General features: G+C 39.8%; 1 protein-coding gene across 1 annotated transcript in view; it reads right to left on the bottom strand.

The window, feature by feature from the left end:
• maml3 (mastermind-like transcriptional coactivator 3) overlaps positions 1-24,864 on the bottom strand; it is a 110,991-nt gene that overhangs the window by 84,761 nt on the left and 1,366 nt on the right. The gene's annotated exons all lie outside the window — the stretch shown is intronic.

Below are 24,864 nucleotides of genomic sequence, written 5' to 3' on the forward strand. Positions count from 1 at the left end.
ACACAGAGATCAAGGCAAAATAACTGTTTACTGACCACCTCAACTCACTAAAATTGAGAGAGCACACCACGTAGGAAAATATGATCCCATGGGAGATCCAAGATCAATAGTGCTGAAGCTACTCTGATTCAAAGGAAGAAACTCTGAAGTGAGCAAAGTATCTGAAGGGTACTAACTTCTTAATCGATGAAGACTTTTCCGACAACGTCTGGCAAAAAATAAAGGTACCGGTGCCCCAACAATCGTCATCAATCGTTAATCAATCGTTAACCCGAGAGAGATAGCTGATGGTTATAATTCCTTCATTCTGCAGTTTTGAGCCATCCAGTGCTAAAGAAGTGCATGGTATAATTATGAATTTAAAAAAATTCTACTAAAGGACATGATGGAGTTAGAAGCAGCTTCATTAAGGAAATTATTGATTATATTTTTGATCCTCTGACTCATATTTCTCACTTAATCTTAATCTGGTGTTATCCAACATGAATTTAAAATTGCCAAAGTTATACCACTTTATAAATCAGGTGATCCCAATTATTTTGGCAATCATCATCCAATATCTATATAACCCTGTTTTTTAAAATTCTGGAGAAACTTGTTTATACAAGAATCTCAAAGCACTTAGTTGAAAGCGACATCCTTTACAACCATCAATATGGTTTTTGGAAGAAATACTCACGCACTGTTGCAGCTTGTCAACAATAGTTTTTCTGCTTTATAAAGAATTGTGTTTGGTGTTTTTTTAGATTTGACCAAAGCATTTGATACTGTAAATCATAAAACTTTTATTTCCAGACTTAATAAATATGGTGTGCAGGATGTTGATCTCAAGTTGCTTATTAACTATTTAAATGATAGAGAACAATTTGTATCCATTAATGATTGGCATATCTAAGAAGTTAAAAATACTTTTTGGGGTACTCCAGGGTTCTATCCTCGGCCCTTTATTATTTTTGATATACATTAATGACTTGGCTATGAGCTGTAAAAATCTTCTCCCTATATTATTTGTAGATGACACTAATCTCATAGCCTCACACGATGACTTGAAAACACTATTAGAGTGTGCAAATGATGAAACGTCTGCTGTTTTAAGTGGTTTCATCTGAATAAGCTCACTCTCAATATTAAAAAATGTAACTTCATGATCTTTTGTAACAAAAACAAGTCCTGCTCCAAAAATGAATCTAAAATATTTAGAAATGGAACGGAAATTCTCTGTTGTGCCATACAAAATTCTTAGGAATTATTGTGGGTGAAAGACTGAATTGGAAAAACCATATTGAACATGTATGCAAGAAGTCCATGAAGATATTTGGTATATTGAGAAAAGTTTGTTCTTTGGTCCATCCTTCTTCTCATTTAACTCTTTTTTGTTTGGGCTGCTTCATATCCATCATATCTTACCAAACTACTTGTAATTCATACGAGGTTTTTGAGAATGATTTCATGTTCTGACAGACAAGAGAGCCATCTGCACTTCTTTTTAGAAAATATTCACTGCTGTCAACAGATAAGGTAAATGTTTTTCAAACATGTTTGTTTCTCTTTAAATACATTACAATTGCAAGCAAGACCTTCCAGATACTTTTCACAATTTTTATATTTTATCATCAGGCATTCACTCACATTCAAATAGGTGAAAAAAAATTATAAAATTTAGGTCCACAGTCATGAAATTCATTGAATATGATACTGAAGTCATTATCTTGGCCAACTTTTAGGATACAGTTAAAAAAATGTCTTATTTCATCTTTAACCTTATAATTAGATACTTCTGTTGGTTTTACATATCTACTTATTCTAGGTTTTTGTTTGTTTTTTCATTTTCTTTTACTACTCTTTATGCGTGCTTGTGTGTTTTGTGTATATAGATATTGTTTATGCTATGTGTTGTTTTGTTTCATTTTTGATGAGTGACAATGTCATTTTTTATGTGTTTAAATAAGGTGAGGACTCTGAATAAATCTTTCCTGCATTGTAATTACTGTCTTTTCTATTGAATGTATTCCGTATCCTCATTATTGTGCAAATAAACTAAACTTAACTAATAAACAACTCTTGAGTTATCCTTCTCCGCCTCCTCTTCTTACACAATAATAACTGAGTAATTTGAGGATGGAAGATGACAGAGCAGTCTCACTTTACTTTATTTATCAGAACTACAGTATGACTTATACAGTCATCTGGTAAAGGCACAGAAGTCACTGCTGCAGCCCTCTTGGTAAAGTTTAATATCCACTCACTACACTTCTCTCTGCTGATATGGAAACTACAAATAGTTATCATTTGAACAACCTACAATTCAAATGTGTGGAAATCAAAAATCATTCTCTTCACACACACACACACAGACACACAATCATTTAACTAAAGAGTGCAGCTAGGTGCAGGCTGAGCGTGGACTACGACCTCACATTCAGTGCAACTATATACACAGTGTTTGAGCAACAATGGAGGCTGAGGTGACCTCACACGACCTGGAGCTTAGAGGGAAGTGACGAGCTGGTTTCACTCCGCCTGTAACGAAACTGAGACACAATCCACTTGGTATTAAGAGCATATGCACGGCACATGCATACTGCAAGCAAGGCTGCAAAGAGGGGCTAAATGAGCAGAAAACGCTTACAGAAAGGGATTAAAAGAAAGACAAATAAAGACAGCAAGGAGGTGAGACTTCCCTTCCAAAAAAGGCAAAAAACAAGAAATGAAGACTCATAAGTAAGAGAGAAAAAGACAGGCAGGCCCAGTGAGAGGTAGATGGAATAGTGAGTGTTGCTCTGGTCCTTTGCTGGGCTGGGTTGGGTGTTGGGTTACTCTACGCGCACCAATACAAATGATGAGTCACTTTCTAAAACACACAGGCACAAGCACGCACACACAACTGTAAATATAGACTCATTATACTCAAATTCACAGCAAGTCCACCACTCTCTCTGTAACTAGTCAACCAGTCCCTTTTAAGTCCTAACCAGCACATATACATGTGCTAATTCATGACAAATTATTACCTTTTTTTAAACAACTTTTTTTTTTTTTTTTTTTTTTTACAACATTTCCATGACCTTTCTCCCAGAGCTCTGAGAGCAAAGAAACAGATTATTTTAATAAAGAGAAGTGTCATGCAGAGCCCCCCTTCCTCCCCTCCTCTCCCCTCCCCTAGTTTTCTCTCTGCCGGCCAGTGTGCACGATCACACACACGCCTAGGCCTGCTCTTTTTAACATTTTCTCAGAATTTTTGTCATCTTAAAGAGCACTAATTACAGGCTTAAACATGCGGGCAAATGTAGAGTACACACACACACACATACATGCACACTCCCACCCTCCCAACTCACTCAGCAAGCGAACATAATTAGAGACTTGAGGAAGCTATGAATGAGTGGGGAGAAGAGCGGGTTGGTGGAGAGGAGATTAGAAGACATGAAAAAGTTTATCTTGTTGAAGATCAGGATGGAAGTTCCTGCACACTTTTCACTTCTAGACTGCTGTTTCTTTACTGGAGGATGTTAGATATGATTTTTTACTTCACATTACTGCCAACCATTCTCCCCCTTCCGACCAGCTTTCCCATTATATCAGTGCGACACGGCTTGTAGAGACATGAAACTTGCTTGACACAACTAATTATCACAATAAACATTCAATTGCCTTTATTGTTGTCAAAGATATGTTATCATTGCATGGTAACAGTTTCAAATGACTCTTGGTAACTCTTCCTTGTGTGACAGCAACCGATTAGCAACCTTCTAATGAAAGTAATCACTAAACTGACACTATCTGTTTCACAACACCCATGCTTGTTTATCAAAGATGGGAAAAATGATTCACTTATCATCATGACTGCAACACTGTTCATTTTTGAGGCCTGTAATTGCTGTTTTGACTGTGTTAAAAACAGGTGAAACAAAGCTTAAAGTGCAGAGCTCAAGCAACACATTCACTTCCTTTATTTGTGAGCGCGCGCACACACACACACACACACACACACAGCAACATGGAGCACAATGATACACAAACATCAGCGGATTCAACTTCAGGCAACACCTGCTGAGTTTAAATTCAAGTTGTGGTGCAATTTTGGATTAGACACATGAATCAAAACATGAACTAAAGCTTGTTGACTACAGCTGTGCAAAGAAACATATGGAGGTAATATAACGATACGCAAACAAATCTCAACTGGTGCCATATGGAGTTAAATTCTGAGGAGGAAGAAAGTTGCTTTACTTGTCAACAGACTCTGGTTGACTGAAATCGTAATGTAATCTACAACTAATTGCGGGGGGGGGGATTCTCCGCAAACGCACTGAGGCTCCCAAACGCTATTGATTTCCGAATGAATGGATATTTAGCATTATTTTTGGCATTAAAAAATATTTTTGGCCTCTTGTTATAATTATAGGAGAAACACTGATTCAGTAAACGCTCAGTAAACGCTCAGTAAACGTTGAGTGCACTTAGACCCAGCAGTCTCCATTAGGTTGGACGAGTTCAAAGTTGTGAAAACAACGAGGGTGTTTTGAATACACGTTTTCACAGGTAATTTGTTAGTCTGTCCCTCCCGCTGCAGGAAATAATGGATTAATCCTGGAAAGCTATTGATGTAGCACTTCTCTCCTTATGAAAGTAACACGGAGATTATTCAACACATGAGAATTTGGTCGGACGAGAGCATATCAACCAACTAATCGACCAGTCGACCTGGAGACTACAGCCCTACTGTTTAGATGGATTAACAAAACTTTGTAGACACATATCACATTTCGTTAAACATCTTGCATGATATTGTACCAGGAGGTTTTTGCTGCTTCTGATCATTATTACTAATTATTAAATTATTAACACTAACTGGTGCCTTAGTGTAAACTTCACATGTGCTTAATTATTACTTAATGTTCAACTGATTAGTTGCTTCTTACAGTCTGTAGGAAGAAGCAAATACAATCATTGAATCAAATTGTGTTTGTGGGAACAATGGGATGTGTCATCTTTCTTCCAATCTAAATCAAAAGAATTCATTTTTACTCCCCTACTGAGAATGCATCTGACTCTCAATCAGAAAGCGGAGCTTCCTTGAATGCACCACCAAGCAAGAGTTTTCAAACAGTCTGTTTGCAACTGCATACTCACATGACAATCATGTAACTTTAACCAAAAAATAAAGGACCCTAAATACTCACATAATGATTTCGTTACTGCCATAGCATGGTACGCCAATTATTTTGAAGACGTATGGGATGTTTTAAAAAATGGCATGTAGTACAGTATTCAGTATTCACTTTAAAACATATGGGTTAAACTGGTCTCTCAAGGTGACAATGGGTCTGAAGTTTATCAAGACCAAACAACTTTTATTGTTTTCTGATCTAACTTTCCAGAGTCTTGATGCAGTTCTTCTAGACATTTTTTGCACATTTTTGCCAGACTTTTCAAAACTTTTTCACTTTCTTTGCAACTCTATATCATGAAACTGCTCATCACTACCTCTCTTGATCCCCCTCTTGCATCTCTCTATCTCTATTTTTAGCTCTCTCTTTTGCAGATTAGGGGTCTATTTATAGCCCCCCTTATGTTGTCCAATAAGAGGGCTCTCTGCAGGAGAATGGCAGCGTCACAAGGATTCACACACCTCCCACTTGGCACCGGGCCCAACCTCCCTCCCTCTCCCCCGTCAGGTTCATCCCACCCTCTCCCTCTACTCTTTTGCTTTCCCCTCCCATCCCATCCCTCTGTTCTCCTCCTCCTCCTCCTTTCTGCCCCTGTTCCCCTCCCTCCTCTCCCCCTCCATCTATACAGGGTGGCTGCTGGCACTGAGCCCACAGCTTCAGTGGAAACTTTACACACAGGAAAGAGCCTTGCGTCAATCCCCCACAGCCTGCCAGAGAGTGTGTGTTTAAAAACTGCATCCTACTTACAAAAGGGGACAGTAAAGATTCAGTTAAGATAAAATATTCTCCACTTAATTTTGCACATACTAAAATAATTATTCCTCCAAATTGCATGGCATTCATAAACACTTTCTTCCACTCTCCCCTGGTAAACTGAGAAACATACAGACAGAGATGGACAGATAGGATTTGTTCTTCTTCTTCTTGACTTTTTTCCCCCTTTAAAAAAAGAGGACATTACATAATTCTCCAAACACTTCCTCTCTAAGCCGAGAGCACTCTGGCGTTTTATCAGACACACACACACACACACACACACACTCACACACACACTTGACATATCCAAGCAGACAGGCAGCCTGTTCGGGCTGTCTGCATCACAGTCGCTATGACAACGGCAGGAGAACAATCCACAAAAACAGCCACTCGGGAGGGGGGAGACAGAGAGAGAGACAGACAGACAGACAAAGACAGAGAGTGGGGGGTGGGAGGGGTGGGGAGGGGCTAATGGAAAGCTCATGTGTACGTGCAGCTGTACCAGCTCGGGCTCCATGCCATTTCTTTGCTAGATTCCTAAGTCTGTTTCCTTTACCTGCCCTCTTCAGGAAAGAAAAAAATCTCACAAACAGCAGAGTCACATTTCTTTTTCCCTTCCTTTGTGACTTTGTCTAAGTGCGAGTCACAGATAAACATGGTCAGAGGAAAAAAAAAAAATCATACTCATGACTTTTCTTCCTTTCTTCCAACACTTCTGGATCATTTTGATGCTCGGGGCATTCACATCTGATAATCAGTGCAGATTAGGCTGCAGAATGAAAAGACTCCAGACCAGAGATTATTGTGGCCGTCTTGACTACTCGGGTCCAAAGCAGTCAAAGCCCATGGAGACATTTTCAAATGTATGATATCACTGCAGGAAATAAAGCCAAAGAGTCACAATACAGCACCTACACTGTGGGGTAGTGTGGCCACATAAAGGGCTATACTGTAGTTTACTGTACATGCACTTCAGAAATTCATCTCTGCACGTTCAGTTACTTTTTTCTTCCAGCATCATCTTCTCCACTTCCATTGCAATCCCACTGCCAGCATTTTTGCTCCACATCACAGAGTGAATGTAAATGTGATAATTCACTTACCAGATGAATGTACAACACAGGTAAGCTAGTTTTGCAGTGATGCTGTGACAGACAACTGTAAAGCTTATGCAGAACTAAAAATGAGCTACAATATTGATCTACTAGATTATTTGGAAAAATCAACTGAGAAACTGTAGATAAAATCACCAACCAGGAACATTTGATTTGGGCTAATGTGGCAAATTAAATACCTTATTTCATCAAACAAAAGACAGTAGTCAACTAAAAGTCGAGTCTGTGGGTGTGGGCGACACAAACAAATAAAGGCCAGCCCCAAAAACAGGCCAGGGAAAAACACAAGGGTAGATAAACTCCTGGTGCCTGTTACATAATGTGCATGCCAATTAAGCATTAATAGTAGTTACCTGGCTGTAACTCCAGTTCTATGAGTCTATGCGTAGCCCTCTGGCTGACCATCATGGAGATGGGAGGGGGATGGAGGAGATGCAATATCTTTTAAATATGAGGATAACGGCACATATTTTAATAATGACAGCAGCAACACTACATGAGTATGGGTAACCAGGGTAACTGGGCTAAGCCAGCCGGCACGCATCCATGAGCATGCTACCTATATGCTACAGCTAAATGGTGCACTGCTAAAACGTTCCAGGTGGAACTCAAGCGCCAGAATTATTGTTCCGCACGTCATAGTAAGTAGATTACCAGTAATGCAGTCACAAAAATTTAACAGAGCAAACGGAAGCAGATTGGAATACAAGGAGGCTTTGTACTAAAATATGAGCAAATATACTTATCAAACAGAGGGAATGAGAAATAAAGGCCTCTCTCTAATATAAGCCTGCTTCCAATAAAGGCCTGGTACCCTCTGCAGTTGAGGTCACTATTTGAGGAAAAACGGTAGCAAAGAAAAATCATCATACTTCAACACATAGGTGCAAAATCATATAAAAATCCAATAATGCTATAAAGCAGTCCTGTATAGTTCACAGTATAACCAATCAATCATTTGTGCTGTCTTTGATCCGAAGGTTGGCTTTCATTGTCCTCCAAGTGTTTCTCTTCTCAGCCTTTCTCTTGAGTCGTTCATATCTTCTTTCTCCACTCCATCTCTTTATATCATCAAGCCACGTTATGCATTCTCTTCCCACTCCTCATTTCCCTTCAATCATCCCTTCCAAAACCCTCGTCATCAGCCTCCTACTGGACCCTCTCAGAATGTGCCCCGCAAACTCAAACTTTCTCTCTGCAATCTTCTTCATAAAACACTTTTCTTCTCCCACCAGGTGCAGAATCTTATTACTTCACATAAGTATTCCCTAGCTGATCAAGCATTCTCCTGTAGCAGTATCTCAAATGCATTTATCCTTCTTTTTGCTTCCTCTGTCAATGTCCAGATCTCTGATCCATACGTAAGAACAGAAAGGATATCGGTTTCAATGATCTTTTTCTTTACTATGATACTGATGTTGTGCTTCACAGAAGTTCTTTATTTTCCAAAAAAGCCATTTTTACTTGTCCAATTCTGCATTTAATTTCCTCCAGACATCTTGGTAGATCCAACTTCCCAGGTATCTGTATTTGTGCATTTGCTCTAATTCTGAATCCTCCAATTTAATTTTGATCTTCTCAATTTCACCTTTTCCCATAATCATTGATTTGGTCTTTTTGCTGTTCATTACCATTCTGTATCTCTTGATAAAAACCTGATTTACAGCTTCTAACATTTCTTAGAGTTCCTGCTCATCTTCTTCCAGAAGAACTGTATCGTCAGCATACCTGATATTTGTCAAATAGACTGCATGGACTACATTTATATAGCTTTTCTACCAATCACTCAAAGCACTTTACAACACATGCCAACATTCACCCATTCACACACACATTCATACACTGATGGCAGAGGCTGCCATGCAAGGTGCCTGCTCATTAGGCACCATATAGCACTTTTTATCCAAGGCACTTTACAATGTTTTTAATACTCACTCACCCATTCACACATATACTCACACATCGAGTGAACAATTTGGGGTTCAGTATCTTGCCCAAGGACACTTTGACATGCGGCCTGGAGGAGCCAGGGATTGAACCACTGACCCTCTGATTAGTGGACGACCCGCTCTACCTCCTGAGCCACAGCCGCCCCAAGCTCTCCCCATTTTTTCTGCATAATTCTCTTCTCTTGTAGTGCTTCTTCGATCATCCTTTCCATGTACAAATTAATGAGAATTGGAGATAAGATACTTCCTTGTCTTACACCTCTTTAGATGTCTACTTCTTCTGTCTCTCCATTTCCTGTAAAGACGGCTGCTTTCTGGTTCCAATATAGATTTTCTATTATTCTTATTTCGTGTGCTGGAATCCCTTCTTCTTTCAGTATCTCAATTAGTCGCTCATGGTTTACCCGATCAAAAGCCTTTTGATAGTCTATGAACACCATGTTAAGTTTTTTGTTCTTTTATATCATCCTCTCTCCAATTGTTTTTAATATGAAGATCTCTTGTTCCTTTTCCTTTTCTTTAGCCCAGCTGGCATTCTGAAATCCTGCTTTCAATGACATTGGTGATTCTGCTCTTGATTATATGCAACAGTATCGTTGACCCATGACTTATAATACCTATCAGCCTGTGCTCTTCACACACATAAGTATTTTTCACTTTCTGCAGAGGAATGAGATTGCTCTTCAGAAATTCTTCTGGTATTTTTCCTGATTTGTAGATCTTGTTTATGACATTTTTGATGTTTCTTATTCCTTCTGGTCATAGACTTTGAAGTAGTTCCACTGGGATACCATCTGCTCCCCGTGCTTTTCTTTTGGGTAGCTTCTTTATCACTTCCTGAATTTCTTCCTCTGTGATTTCATTTATTTCTATGCCGGTTGTGTAATCTGTTTCTTGATTTGTCAGTGTTTCTGTCCTTTGATCTACATATAGTTCCCTTATATACTCAGCCCATCTTTTACACACGTTTTTCTCAATGAGCTGTCTATGAAATTCTTCCATTTCTTTACACAGGTTGTTGAAATGTTCTTTTTTTGCTTTTCTGCACATATGTTGTATCTCCTTTAGGTTTTGATACTTTCTTTTCTACATTTATTTTTTGCATTCTCGTCTTTCTTTCTTTTTTCAAGATAATAACTTTCATTCATTTTTGTTTGCATTCTGTCTTTTTATTACCACATATCTCATCTGCCATTTCTTTTGTGCATTTCACTGTCTTTCCATTCAGGTTGGTTATCAGCTTTAGTTTGTCATTTGTCATTTCTGTAAATTAGTTTCCACTTTCTTCCTGTTTTAATTCATCCAAGTTCCATTTTTTTTTTGACTTTTTTTTTACTTCAGAGTTACTATGACTGGGTTATGGTCTGCTCCAGGCCTTGCTTTTGCATTGCTTAATGAATATCTGTATCTTTCACTGACTAGTACAAAGTCTGTTTGATTTTTTGCTCTTCCATGATGTTGGTGATGATCAATTTTTGCTCTTTACAAAAGGATATTAAATTTCAGACTTTCGTTTCTGTCATCCAGACCAAAAGGTCCCACGATCTTTCCCTCTCAGCCTTCCCATTACTATGACATTTTCACTGAAGGTCTTTTTGCTTTTAATGTCTTCTGTTAGTTGTTCATAGCTTCTTTTACAGCTGATTCTTTATCAGCTGTTGGAGCATATGTTTTGAACATATTATGGTTTACTGGTGTTGATTTTATTTTTATGCACATATTTCTATCACTGATGTTGTCCCATTCCATTACTGTATTTCTTGCTTTGTTATTCATGATAACTGCTACTTCACTGCCTTCAACTGTTGGTATGTCTGTCAAGTAGACTCTGTCTCCTTTCAACTGTGTCTCTGTGACTCCAAGGATGTCAACTTCCATTCTGTCCATTTCTTGCAATATGTTTGGCAATTTGCCTGTAGACATTGCTAATCCTTGTACATTTCATGTTCCAGGTTTCAAACAATCACCTGATGGCAGTGCAGAGCCGCCTGTTTACTCACAACTGTTCCACCAGGCTGGATTAGTATGGATGGTGTCCACCCTACCCCGTTTGCCAAGATCTGAAAAACTTTGTTGAACTTTCACCATGTTTTATACCAAGCTGCTTGATAACAGAGGAAGGCCGCAAGAACTACCTCTGCATACAGCGTCTAATTTAAGACAGCTGACCCCAGCCATTGTTCTTCTTTTTGAAGAATCTACTGCCTAGTGTCTATAACCACACAGCCATGAATTGAAACTTCCTCAAGTTGCCTGTAAAGTCATTCACTGCCTGCATTCCATGGATTCACATAATACTGATTGGAGGGCTGACAAGTACTACACCTTGCCCAAGGGTGATCTGAAGGCTAGCGGACGGCAGGAGCCTTACTTTCCTTTGGTACTGTCTGTAATCATGACACTATATTACTACTCATAAAGACTATAACATATTACAGTATAACATGTATGGCAAATACATTTGTAACAGTTGACAAATTAACATCACCACATGGTATATTGTCATATCGCCCAACCCTAACCTCAGCAGAGATTATCAACTCGCACCTCTCTTAACAACTTATAATACAATTCTAATATCTAAAAGAAGAAAAATGTCACATCCATAACTATAAAATGCCAGTGTGCCATTACTAGCAGCACTATACTTTTAATAATCCATCCTTTTGACTACAAATACATTTTGGGCAAGTATAGCCACCTGGGTATGTTCTGACCCATAACAGTGGCAAAGGTTCATGAAGACAATTTGACTAAGAATCTCCCGACCAATCCCACTGAACAACGCACATCTACACCAACATCCACTCTTGGTAATTCAAACAGAAATATGGTGCAGGTGTTTCTGGATGACAGTGAGGCAAATGAGTCTGCAGACTGAACATCAGTCTGTCCGGCAGATAGTCACTTAAGTAAATAGGTGGTTCTGTTGTCAGCAGGCCAACACTGTTGGTACCAAACCACAACTCATCAAAAGGTAATACAAGTTGTCTGTCTAACGTTGGCTAGTCAGCTAACTCAAAAGCTTGATCTTAATTTTTGTGTTATTGTGATGTAAACTGATTGGGAGATTACATAAGCTTTGGAAGAAAACATCCACTATGAACAGAATAACTACCAATATGATCAGCGGTGATGATTATTCCCACCATGTCCTATATCAGAGCTAATCACTTGGTAGCCAGCATGTCAGCAGAAATATTTTGGTAACATAACATTATCCACTTTTAAACACTGAGGACAAGAAGCAAATCTTCCGCTTCATCAGCTGTGATCCAAAGTATACAGAGTATACATCTGAACACTGACACCTTGTCTTTACTGTGTCTCAAACCACAGCAAGTATTTAGCGTTTGGTCTGAGCAGCCCTCACTGGGTAGGTGTTGAACACTCCTGTCATCTCAGGAAAAGGGTCCATTCCCAGAGTCTGCTTCCAGCAAAGCTTTAGACATTTAAAATAAGAGCATCTCTTTTTGCCTGTGTCTGTCTGCATACTGAAAGCAGCTTACATTTGCAGGGACCACATTGGGTTTTTCCAAACCCGTTTGCTTAGCACACAGGTGTAATGAACCGGAAAGGCAATGGTGTGGAAAATATACTGTTAATGTTCCAAAATATTTAGTGTATGTGCACAACAAAGAGGGACCTCCGCTGGCTGACAGTTAGGGTCCTCAGGGGCTTTCTTTGTTATGTTTTGTGCGGCAGTCATTAAGTATCCATTAAAAAACTCATTGGCTCCTTAACTGTCAACAAGCCAAAAATAAAACTAAAATCCTGCTGTTTTCTTGAAAAGGGAAAAGTGACAATTACAAAGCTTGAAAACGGCATAATCATTGCTCTTGCCTGTGTTCAGTGGAAGTGCTGCATTTTGAAACTGTTACAACTTTTTACAGACTAAAGGGCATTATCACTGAAGAGTTTCAGCTGAGCTTTAAGCTGCTAACTCCACAAAGCTCGCATGACAAAATTCATACCACGTCTGACCCAAATCTGCTCAAATTCTTCAGGGAGATGTAGTTTTCCTTGGCTATTTTTGCTACACCACACTCATCTTGTGAGTTCCAGTGCTTTGCGTGGAACAACTGACGTGAACAGCTTGTGACAGCAAAGATCGGGGTAAACATCTGCCCATTTTGTCTCCTCAGTAGAGTCCACAGTCTCTGCCAGAGGAGACCGGAAGGTGGAGAGAGTCAGAACAAGAGAAAGAGGGGAACAGAGAGTAGGGGGTGAGAAGACAGTGTAAAGACTGACAAGCTGAAGAGGAAGGTGAAAAAGTAAGAGTAAAAGGTGAATGAAAAAAACAGGAAAAGATGAGGCACTGGAGAAAAAACAAGAGGTAGTGTAAAGTGAGGGCAACGGAGAATATAGGAGATAACAATGAAGGACACAAAGAGAGAGAAAAAAAAACATTGAGGTGGAGGGTGTTCAGTAGGTTTGGGTTTCAAGAGCAATTCTTACTAAGTCTGAACTTAAATTCAAAATCATGATAAACTATATTACTAGCAGTTCATATTCGTCATATTCATGATTACTGAACCTCACAAAAACATCTTGGGAATCTCCACTATGGTTCAGCATGGTCACTATTTCTAGAAGGAATGCAGTGACGCAGCAGTCAACGTTGTCTGTTTACATTCTCTGCATCACAATCATGACAAGGCAGTTCAAAGCATTAAAAGGTCTGGGTAAAGTCTATTCAAGCAGGTGAAAAATGTATAAAAAACAGAACAGACAAATGTGATTTATGTTTAAAATGTGGCATCACCTGTAAGGCAAATACAGTATATTGTACAGTATTTTTACTTCCAATAAAATATTCACAGACTTTCTCAGTCCACTTATACCTGTCACCTAAATGTTCTAATTTAATTACTCAATAGTAGTATAGCTATTGGTAAAACCCTGATAATACCCAACCATAGGAAGAGAGGGCAGAAAGTGAGTGTGGCTTTGAAAAGACCAGCTGGTGTGTTTCCTTGGTTGTGATCGTTGTTGCTGCTATTTTAGGAACATTCAGGAAGTGATGTACAGGCGGGCTGCTGACAGAGTATTCAGCACAAGCAAACACAGCTCAACTCATCACGAAACAAAACAAGTAGAGCTGAATGTTATACTAGAGCGAAGGCGCCCATAGGCTGGAAGAAAAAGGAGTGAAGGAGTCTTTATGGATATACATCTCTATTTGCTTTTTCTATTACACAACTTTCTTGAGTTTACTTTGGTGCAGTTATTTGAGCAAGGCAGCACTGTAGCTGCTTATCACAAGAGGTACCAACATTGAAGACACATTGTATTTGATCCTGTGAAAGTAACAGTAACAACTGTAACTGTCAGTTTCCCTGCTGCTACTTTTGATATGTGTCAAAGTCCAGCAGCCAGTTTTTATGAAGTCCTTCTGAAAGTCATTTCTGAACTTTTGAGCCTTCCTGTTCGATCACTCCATGTTGTTTGACAGCCCATTCTCAATCCTGGAGGAAACTGGGGGATGCACAAAGTTCAACAATAAAAAGGTCTTGATGGAAACCACCCACAGGATCACAACACCTTATACATTCTATGATAGATTCGAGATACCCACATGCTAACAAAGCACATCTCTGTCCAGGAAGGCTAAAACAGAATTATGGATGTGTTTTGAGGTCAGGGTCTTGTGTCTACATCATGACCCAAAGTGAACCATCCAACATTATTAAAGTTTGACAAAAAACAAAAAAAACTAAAAACATTTTAACTCAAGGTCTACTTTAACTGAATCTCACGGTCTCAATGGATGGAGTTTGCTCAGTTGGTTGCTCATCTCAAGACTATAGTTGAAAGATTTGAAAAAAAAAAGCTATTAAGTGGTCTCTGAGTTAGGATCTTTCTGGTCAAACTACTGTTTCCAAGGCCACGACTGAACCATGCGCAACCTTCTTACAGGGACAAAAAGGGGGCAGTGTTTCAAAAGCAGTGGTGCAATGATCGCCACTAGACGATTCATTTAGGCTTAGTATTAGGCAAAAAAAAAAAATCAGCTGACAATGGCTGCTGAAGTACCATAGAACTTCCAGCATGCAATCACCTGATGTAAATCAGTTATCAGACAGTAGCATAGCAACCATGTCGCTAACTGTCTGAACACAGTTAATATCCTCTCTCACACTGGCCTGCTCGGCCCCACTGTGTCCTCGCTCCATCTTTTTCCTCCATGTTGCCCACTGCAGTATTATCAGATAATGTGTTTTTCCCCCCCTGCACTGCAGCCACTGTGGCACAATTACCCTGGCTGCTGCACTAATGGCTATTGATGCAGCTGAGGGCCACACACACACACACACACACACACACACACACACACACACACACTTGCTCACGCAAACATTCATAAAAAATTCATGACACTGGCTCAGTAGGAAGGTGTGGGGGGTCTGGCCAGCCCTAGAAAGAACAACAAATGTCATTTAACAAAGGAGGAACGAGGCAGATGATACAGGTCTCGACATAGCATGCAGTATGACACATACACACAGAAATACACACAGATCTGTATGCCAACATGGAGAATCATTAGGTAATCTTAATATTGACCTGATACCTGCGACAGAACAGATCCGTAGGTACGTGTGCAGATCTGTGGGTATACAGTAACAGTCTGTGTGTGTTGCTGGAGTCTGTGAGGTAGGTAATTCCCTCTTAGCACAGGATTTCTCCCTGCCACCGACCTGCGCTGAGAGAGCTTTAGAGCACTAAGCCTGCTAGCTGAGACTGAACCAGGGATCACCGGAGACAAGGAGCAAGAGATGGAGGGAGGGATGGAGAGGGAGAGCAGAAGAAAAGCAAGGGTGGGTCTGAGTGATCTAGAGGAAAGAAGGGAGGGCAGATTATAAAGAGGGAAAATTAAAGGTCAAATGGAGGTAGGAATGGAAGGGTGAGGTGGGGAGAGAAGATGAACTGGAGAGGAAAACAAGAGAAGGGTCCTGGCTGGAAATTAGAAAAGGCTGATGTGTGAAGGGTGAAGGAAAACTGATAGATTTAGTGCTAGAAAATGATTTTTTTTTTTTACTGAATCTGAGTTTAAACAGACAAACTGGTAACAGGAAGGTCATGAGGTTGTTGCCTGACACCAACAGGAAACTGAAAAACACGCAGTAAAGAGGTGTTATTTCTCCACCACTACTGACGTACTATACATGCATTAGAGCTGAAAAAACAAAGTAGGGAATAAGGGAATCATGAGGATAAATAAAACATGTTATTGTAACTTTAGTATTAATTTTATATTATTAATTTCATTCATTTTTTGTCTCAACCAAAATTATTAAACCAAGGCCTTGCTTAGAGGGTCATCAGTTGTGTAGAGCGAGGCCTTTTAAGGGGATAAATAAAGTTGCAATAATAATGTTCTTGACAAGCAAGGATACTAAAGATTTTATGTCATTTGGCAACATTTCTCATTAAATTCACCAATACACTGGACTCTTTAATTCATTTAACAGCAAAATTAGTCAGATAGAGCTAAACAGCTGAATCTAGCAGTCACTGCCACAGCTCAGCAGCTGGCTGGTGGCAATTTCTGACATCTCACAGTGGACGATGCTGTGAACTACTGTCTGCTAACTACTACTTCAAAGTATGGTGCTACCACTTGACTGCAACTTTGAACAAACATGCTTAATACCCACATACAGTGTTCACATTTGCTGCAGACACACATGTTCATGTCAAGCCAGACGTTAAACAACACAAACAGTGTGTAGTCTCCATGTATCCAACTCAGGGGATCTCTTTGCATCCTCCTTCTTGTATTTCATAGTGTGTGCATGTGTGTGCACACATCCATAAAGGCATGATTCATTTTCTTTTTTTGTCCTCTTCAATTGTTGTACTATATACACTTATTATACAAATACAGACAATGGTGGTGCAGGGCGGGAAATTTGTTTTTGAGAAACCCTTCTTAGTTGTAATATTGTTTCCTTATTGTTGGTCACTAGGGCTGCAACTACCGATTATTTTCATCATAGATTAATTTCTTGATTGATCATTTCGTCTCTAAAATGTCAGAAAATAGTGAAATATGCCTTTATGATTTCTTAGAGCTCATGGTGACGTCATCAAATGTCTTGTTTTGTCTGATCAACAGTCTAAAACCTAAAAATATTCAATTTACTACCATGTATGACAAAGACAAGCTTAAAATCCTCACATTTGTCAATCTGCAAATTCATTAGCACATTTTTTGCCTTTTTGCTTAAAAAAAAGACAAAAGCGATTACTATTACGATCAAAATAGTTGCCGATTAATTTTCTGAAAATTGGCTAATGGATTAATCGACTATTCGTTTTTTGTTCTTTTAATTCACTGGTATTCTGACAGACCACCTCCGGCAAGGACGCACCAGGCCACTAAATGTGGTGACGTACTGCAAGTCGGGCAGTGCTCGGTTTTGGCTCGTCTGTTTTCAACATGACGTCTGAGTCAGAAACTTTCTCATATTAAAGCTTAACAGAACACTAAAATATGTCTGAAAACATCTGAGACAGGAAATAGGCAATGCAGTAACAGAAACTTGAGTCATATTTGATCAGCACTGCCTAGTTTGACCTGAGTTTAACGATTGTAATGGGAGACATTACGGTTATTTAATTTCCTTTATTTAATTGTTTAAGTTGTTTTCCCTCAGATATTTTTTTATTTCAACACTGTATGGTAAGAGATGTTTTTTTTTAGTTTGGAAGAAAATATTTTAAAGGGAGCAGGGGAAATTAAACTTTAATCTCTTGTAGTTATAATGCCTTATTAAATTTAATATTCTGTTTAATTGGTTGGGTATTCATGTGTAATTTGTTTAATAAAAGCATGTTTGAAATAATTTATTTCATTTCTTTATATCTCATTCTATTCAGTTTTTGGGATCTATGTTAGCAGTGTACCTGTTCAAGCAGAAGGACATAGGAACTGTACAGCTAATATGCACACTTCAATATTTGTTTATTTATCGAAAGTCATCGCACTGAAGAATGTTATTCCACATCAAAGATTTTCCTCCTATCGTGCAGGTCTACTAGTATTTAAAATATTTTTATCACCAGATGATCTGCTCAATGAAGTAGCTTAAGCAGAGGCTATAGGGAGGAAAAGTAAGGAAAGAGCAGGTGAGTAGGTGAGGATGGGCTGTGAATGGGCTCAAATGTGCAAAAAATAGAAATAGTAATTAATATCCAACATACATACATATAAAAAGTGTAAAAGAAAGTATATAAAATTTATAGTACCTTTACAGGAGTAGCCAATAAGACAACCCCCCCCCAACAACAATATTATCAACACACACACACACACACACACACACACACACACACACACACACACACACACACACACACACACACACACACACACACACACACACACACACACAAACTCTTGTGCTGGATCACAGTGAACCTTGGCATCTCTGATAACAACCTCATCCATATTTTACCATTTTGGTGTTTGTGTGCGTGTGTGAGTACATGAGGGGTGAAAGGAAATAAGGAACAAAGATGGCTTCCCACCATGCCAGTATCAATAATGTAAAGTGTAAACTGCCATTCAGATGAGTCTCTAATGGTGAGCTACCTATTGTACTCAAAAGAGCACGCTAGCGGCCTTATAAAAAAAAAAAATCCAAACAAAAAGGGCAGCACTAGCACACTGGCATCAAAGATAAGACAAAATAAGACACAACAGTCCTTCCAGTGGTTGTCTGTTTACTTAAGAACTTTTTTTTCCAGGCACTAAATTCTGTCAAGGATTAGCAAATGGCATTTTCTTGTAATTACTGAGGATATATTTTATATTATAATTGTGATGAACTATGGTCATTGTGGCTCATTCATATATTATTACCACTTGGCCACGGTATGATTGTGCTACTTCATGCACCACAACAACCAAAACTGATTCAAATATATATAAAATAGCACTGAGAGGATTACCTGACAATTTACATGGATGGTACCTGGAAAAACAACACTGCCCTCTGAGAATGAGCAAAAGAACTGGCAGCTATAAAACACTTAAATATCACTGTAAAACTGGAGCAAAAATGGCCTAAGAACTTACAACAAAATGAACTACAGGCAAGTTGATTAAAGGAGTAAGACAGTGGCTTTACCAGGCAGCTGCAGAGTGTGAACATGTGTAACGTATGTATAATCATGAAACACAGAGAAACACAAGCTGTAACAAAACAGTCCTTGATTGCTACAGCCAATCTTTAATGGATACACGCTCCCACTCAGGAGCTTTGACAATCAAGTGTTAGCAGGCAAATACAATGCAAGAAGTTGCCAAGAGATGAGAAGACTAAAAAACTAGTTGAGCAAATATTTGAGCACTGACACATGAACAAGGCTTTCTGCCATACCCTGTTAACCCATGGCTGATTATGTAAGTACAACTGTCTTAACATGTAGGGTGTAAGTATACGTGTGTGCATGAGAGAGGCATGCTAACTATTATTTAATACTAGTGTGATTAGCTTTGAGCTTTATTTAGAAGTAAGTAAAAAATGTATAAATTGCACAGAAGTTGGTTGTTGCTCCAACAGGCTAAACGGAGGGAAAACGGCTCCCTCGCTTATTCAAGGGTCTGCGCTGAACGTGTGTGTGTTCCTGTAGAACATGTGAACAAGCGTGGGTGGAAGGGAATGTGGTCACAGCCGCCCCAAATCAAAAACATCCAGTGTGTGCGTGTGTGCAGGGACTGAGGAACAAGGGTGAGAAGAAATGAAGACATAAGAGTGATAGAAAATGGCACATAAAAAAGGACACAACAAGAGAGTGAAGATAAAGGGAACAGTTCGCAAGACACAGTCAATAAAAAACAGACGGAGACAGTTAAACAAATGTGTAATGAGTTGAAAACAGCATGTCTGTGATGTCACTGGTGTATGTCGACGTCACACTCTGCGTGTGTGCGTGTGCGTACTGGTGAGTGTCAGCTCCATGCCAGCTCAGTAGTTTAAATATAGTACTTGGGCAGCCGTCCCAGCTGACATTAACAATGCTATAGCCACCAAGACCATCTACGCTACATTAGCGCTTTACTAAAGCTGAAACCAGAGAAGTGGTGGTGGTGGTGGTGGTGGTGGTGGTGGGGAGGGGAGAGAAGGGAGGGAAGAGGGAAGGCCTCGGATTCATGAAAACTCAGCCGCCCACACTCCGGCCTCTGCTGCCAAGAGTTGAGCAGGACAACAGTGAGTGAGTGTGTGTGTGTGTGTGTGTGTGTGTGCGTGTGTGTGTGTGAGAGAGACATTCCTTGGCGAGGTGGATGCCAAGGAGCGAGCAGAGCCGAAGACAGACTGTCCTGAGCTACTGTGTTTTAGTGGAACTAACGAGCCCCTCACTGTGCACGTTGGCCTCGCAGCTGTAAACTTGTTAGCGATTAGGTAATCAGATCTGACTGGATGTTTTGTCGAAAAGTACGGGTCACGATTCTGCTTTTAAGCAACATCGTGGCTTGTTGGTTCAGAGACACGTGCCAGAAACTAAAAGGTCACAGGTTTGAGCTTCGCTACAGCCCATGTGCTTCCATCTGTATCCTAACATACAAATCTGCCTGCTTATAAAATGCTGTTAAAACAACACAACTACTGGTGAACATGTTTGGTTGTTTGTCTATGCCCCTAGATACGTAGCGAAAAGTAGACAACATCGCATCATGTTAGGATACTGAGCACAGCCTCATTAAAGTCCGAGCAGAACTCTTGTGTCACTCTCTCAGTATCATTCAAAAATTAAATGAGGAAAAAACAAGAATATGTACTTATTTCTCCACCAGCCGTAACCTCAACAGGTCAGAATGCAACACAGCCTGAGGATATGTGTTTTGTTTTGTGGTGAAACACTGTTACTGCAATCACTCATTCTCTCTCCACCAACACATGTAATGAACAAGTTCACACCTGCTCCCTGTGGGTTGTCAAATGTCATTCTGGGAAGATGAGCGCACCAAAAAAGTCAATTAGAGAGCAGCATCATCAAATAACCTTTGTAATGAAGCTAGCAGTATAAGATTATTGAAGAATGATTTTTCTATTTCTTTATGATTGGTGCTCCAATGGCTGAGTGGTCCAATTCACTTGTTAGCCATTAGAGTTGAGATTCAAACTCAGGCTGAGCTGTTGCACTGCTTTTCAAAAAGAGAACTATTAAAACCTTTAGGCAGAACTGTCTAAACCTTGATCCAACACCACATCCATTTCATGCTGATGTCCCCTGTTCAAATAGAGTCCAACAGACTTATCAATACACAAATATCAGTCTAGTTTTAAACACCGTGCAGTAATGGGTAATGGACAGGGAGTTAACAACACACCTTCAATTTCCCTCGAGGAACTATAATTATTGGCTTTTACAATGTGCCTGTAAGTTGGACACCGTCTGTTTGCTTCAAAACTATTATATCACCTTTCTTGCAACATTTGGGGGACAAATGTTGGAAGTTATGCAACATGCTAGTCTGTTCCAGGAGTTTTTAATATGGACATGAATCCTTTACTATCCTGGTGGTGTCAGTGCAACAGGATACACGGCTATTGGTAGAAAGCAAGAAGGTGGCCTGGTGTTTCCTGAGCAGCCCACTCATTATCAGACAGAGTTTGCAAGCGTTCATCTTGTGTGAGTGAATATCAATCGACAAGACATAACACCAATGCCTGCCTCCAAACTTACTTTCTGGCCTGTATGTAAAGCTTTCAGTGTTTTGAAGTTCCCTAACATACTCCTACTTGATGAGAACATCACTGTCCAAAAAACGGTGGGAAAGACAGAATGGGCTCCCAGTATCTTTTCCTTTCTCAATAATAGTTAGGCTATAAACACAAACACACACTTTCCATAATTATAGGCTTGCCCCCGTCCCGATGTGGGTGTGTCTGAGAAACATTAGACCATGGCACAGTGTGCTGGGATGCATATGATGACAATACAAAATGTTCAAGAATATTATATTTTGGTCCATGAAATTGGTAATATATTATTTGCAAATTACAGGTATAATATGTCATAATTGGAGAACTATTTTCTTGTCATTTGGTTGAACACTGTATTACTGGTTCTACCTCCTAAAAACAGAAAGATTTTCACATTTTCCATATATTTATTTTTTTGTTAGTTGAAGGTGTCCTTGAGACTCTCAAATCAACAGCTACCATATTGACACCAAGTACTACAGTGCGCAAATTTCAAAGTCACATCATGCAACGTGTTTCATTTCAGCCTTATAACCCTTAACCTCTTCATCTACAACTAAATCATGACATGTAGGGATGGTATCGTTAGGATCTCATCGATACTACTACTCTTATTGATAGTCCTTATAGGTCCGGCTCTTGTGAGTGGAGTTTACCGCTGGTACAGAGGAGGGGCTGGTTTGGAGCGGGGGCTGCCATCTAAGCCGGTCATTGAGTGTACAAGAATTTGCAAAATTTGAATATATGTTACAAACTAAGATAAACAGTTCTGCTACATACAGACAGCTTTGGTTTTAGCTTGTTCGTAACACTTCGCTATTATCTTAACCAGCATGCTGTAGTTGTGAAAAACATACCAGCGGTGGACACTGCGGGCAAAACAGATGAAAATATCACTTTCCTACATGTTCACGCCTGTTGAACAGGTGGTTTGATAAAATACATAATAGATTTGTACTCGCAAAGCTTTCACAGTAATGAACGTAGCTGTTGTCAGCTCAAGAGAAACGTTATCTTTCACTTCACCTGGTTCACTGTGTCCACCACGGCCTCTCTGCTCTGCTGTCCGCTCTGTGTATGTGTGTGTGTGTGTGTGTGTGTGGGAGCACAGCCCCGCCCTCGGTCAAACACTAACACAGAGAGCAGAGGAGAGGACAGAGAGGAGAAGCTGCCTGCAGCACGACCATAAGTTACAGCAAAACGTATAAAAGTATGAATAAAAGCACTGACATTAAAAATACCCTGGGTTCTTAACATTTTAGAATCGGTTCCGATTCAGGACCGGGTTTCAGGGGGCAACCCTAATGACATGAGCATGTTTGCCACTGCACTCATCTGTGAAACTGCATTCAAACACACCGTCTTCACACAGCATACTACTAAGTACAGTCTGTAACATAACCCCTACAGATTAAGGCCCTCTGGGTATTTGTGTATGCGTGTGTGCATATGGTGTGTGTAGTTACATCAACAGCATACTTGGCTTTCCTAGAAACCCTGCTTCTGCAGTGACTACATACAGCCATCTAGCTGCAGCTCTGTTCTTCAGAGGGGAAGGAACAGGAGAGGGATGCTAGACTCTCATTTCCTTTCATCTCCTTTACAATTCATGTTTCAACAATACCAAGCACTTGAAATGTAGCATAAAAAAGGTATTAACACCCAGCTCTGTGTATTTCAGCCACTGAATGCTGTGTGTTTGCATAGGAGGTGTCACCATCAGTGACTGGGAGAGGAGCAGAGGGATGCCACTGTGTCTTTAAGCAGTAATCCCTCCATTCTCGGAGCATTTGTTGCCGGCCATCTAATGGGCGGTTCAGTTTAATGTCCACAAGGGCCGCTGGGAGGTCCTGCACTATTAAAATCACTGCTGCTCTCTCAAGCTGTAGCTGGTCGGGCTTTCGTGGCTCTTAAATAACGACTGAGGCTGCCTCAGAAATTAAAGACATTCCGATTTTGCATTTCAAAAGGGGAGGAACTGGGCTCATTGCAGCAACAAAAGGGATAACAATGTTGACATTCCCGACATGTATCCTTTGGTCTTTTCTAAAGGAAACCGGAGCTTGCCCACAGGAGATGTGGTGTGAACAGGGGACTCTTCACAGTTTGCCGCTGTCTGATTCGTTCTCTCTCATGCAAACAATGACAGCCAAACATCAGGATATTTTCTTTGAAAATGACAAAATCATATCATTGTAAGAGCTGATCTGTAGACCTGCTCATCGATTTAAAAAACAACTCAAACCAAGATCCTCATAGGACAGGCATCAGAAACCCAACAATCCTCCATATGATACCACTGCCCCCTACCAACAGGAAATCACTGTAGCATTCCTATAAATTCTACAGAGTTTACAGAGACTCAATTAGAAATATAGCATTTGTATTTGCTACGGTATCATTGCATCAATTTTGAAGGGACATACAGTGTTTGGTCATATTAAAGGAGCATCATTGTAAGCTTTATCATGTGATCAATGTATTATTTTGTGTTAAGCTTCACAGTTAATTAAAAAAAAGTTTCTCAGAGCATAAAAACATTCAGTAACTACTTTGGCAGCAATCTGAAGTAAAGTTCAGGCCTGGTGGCGGGTTACTTTCAGTGAGGAGGTGACTGTGATTAGGTTTTTGCAACACTGTGGGGACTGGATGTTGATTTTGACAGTGTGTTACAAAGGTTACAGATTAAGGCTGGACCATACACTGCTGCTGCTGAGAGCAAGGAAGCAATATTGCAACATTAATGGTGTCTTGCAGAACAATGTGCACCCAAAAACAAAGAACAAGAAAGGAGAAGTTGTTTGCATGCAAAAAAAAAACAAAAAACGCCATCCTCCAGAAGTTAGTAAGAAGTTTCTGCGCTGAAAATCAAAACTTGACAATTAGAGGCGCCTTCAAAACTTCCAGCACCGATCTTGCAAAAGATCAAATATCAGCTGTCAGGCCTGTCATTTCCAAACACTGCAGCATTTAAGCTCTAGCAGCCTGTTTTCTACAACAAGGGGCTGGATTTCTTTGTAAACAAAAGCACTACTTGGCACCCTGGTTTGAAAAAGTGAAGTGTGTGTTTCTGAAGCAATTTCCAGCGCTCAGTGAACGTGTTTTCAACAAGTTTTCATAGTGGTGAACAAGTAGTAGTGACACAGCTTGCAGC

This window comes from Thunnus thynnus, chromosome 3 (genome assembly GCF_963924715.1).
Source record: "Thunnus thynnus chromosome 3, fThuThy2.1, whole genome shotgun sequence".
NCBI classification, from domain to species: domain Eukaryota; kingdom Metazoa; phylum Chordata; class Actinopteri; order Scombriformes; family Scombridae; genus Thunnus; species Thunnus thynnus.